The sequence below is a fragment of the Colobus angolensis genome, unplaced genomic scaffold (genome assembly GCF_000951035.1).
Source record: "Colobus angolensis palliatus isolate OR3802 unplaced genomic scaffold, Cang.pa_1.0 Scaffold39, whole genome shotgun sequence".
NCBI classification, from domain to species: Eukaryota; Metazoa; Chordata; class Mammalia; order Primates; family Cercopithecidae; genus Colobus; species Colobus angolensis.
In genome coordinates this window covers 4,824,241-4,825,869 of record NW_012117265.1, presented here as the reverse complement: position 1 = coordinate 4,825,869, position 1,629 = coordinate 4,824,241, and positions in this window count along the sequence as shown.

Genomic DNA, 1,629 nt, shown 5'->3' with positions numbered 1-1,629 from the left:
CCTTGCTCTGTCACTCAGGCTGGAGTGCAGTGGTGAGATCTTGGCTTACTGCACCCTCTGCCTCCTGGGTTCAAGGGATTCTCCTGCCTCAGTCTCCTGACTAGTTGAGATTATAGGTATGCACCACCACGCCCAGCTAATTTTTTGTATTTTTAGTCGAGACGGGGTTTTACCATGTTGGCCAGACTGGTCTTGGACTGCTGACCTCAGGCGATCCACCCACCTCAGCCTCCCAAAGTGCTGGGATTATAGGCGGAAGCCACTGCGCCCGGCCTCCTTTACTTCCTTAATAAGTTTGCTTTCACTTTACTCTGTGGACTCACCCTGAATTCTTTCTTGCGTGAGACCTAAGAACCCTCTTTTTGGGTCTGGATCGGGACTCCTTTCCAGTAAAAGTTGGCCTTACTGGCAGTGAGATAGGGAAGCTGCGGCTAAGCTGAGGATGCATGGGGAAGGTGTCTTGACCTTGAACTTGACACCTTGACCTTGGGCTCTTGCCTAGGCTCTGAGGGCCCTCTCTCTACCCTCCCCCACCTCTGGCTGTTGGAAGTGCACCCGCAGCTGCCGTGGGAGGAGCCTTCCAACCACCCTGAGGATGATTTCCTGCCTCCCTTCCTGCCCCCTCTGAAGACCAGCTTAGCTGTGCCCCACTCAGCTCTTGTCCTGGGACAAGGCCCGCTGCCTCCTGGTCAAGGGAGCAGGGTCCTGGGGAGGGAGAGAGAGATGTCGAGGCTGGACAGGAGGTTGTGGAAGGGGAGGAAGTGGATTTGGGGAATATAGCTGTTTCTTTCTTCCTTAGCTATCATTAGTATAACTTTTCTCCTTCTTTCCCTCCTTTCTTCCTTCTCTCCTTCCTTCCTTCCCTCCTTCCTTCCTTCCCTTCTTCCCTCCTTTCCTTCTTCCTCCTTCCTTCCTTTTTTTTTTGTTTTTTTGTTTTTTTGAGATAGAGTCTCACTCTGTCACCCAGGCTGCAGTACAGTGGCGCCACCTCGGCACATTGCAACCTCCACCCGCCGGGCTCAAGCGATTCTCGTGCTGGGACTACAGGTGTGTGCTATCATGCCCGGCTAATTTTTATATCTTTGGTAGAGAAGGGGTTTCACCATGTTGGCCAGGCTTGTCTTGAACCCCTGGCTTCAAGTGATCCACCCCCCCTTGGTCTTCCAAAGTGTTGGGATTACAGGCGTGAGCCACCTGCCTGGCCTCTTTTGTTTTCTTCTTGAGACAGGGTTTCAGTCTGTTGCCCAGGCTGGATTGCAGTGGTGCAATCCTAGCTCACCGCAGCCTTGAATTCCTGGGCTCGAGTGATCCTCCCACATCAGCCTCCTGAGTAGCTGGAACTATAGGTGCATGCCATCACACCCAGCTAATTTTTATCTTTTGTAGAGTTGGGATCTCTCTGAAATTCCTGGCCTCAAGTAATTCCCTTGCCTCAGCCTACCAAAATGCTGGGCCTTATTATTATAATGTTTCTTCCTTTCATTTAAGTAAAAATTAAAGCATAATTTACTGACCAGGTGTGGTGGCTCAGGCCTGTAGTCTCAGCACTTTGGGAGGCTGAGGCGGTCGGATTGCTTGAGCTCAGGAGTTGGAGACCAGCCTGGGTAACACAGTGAGACCTGGTCTCTA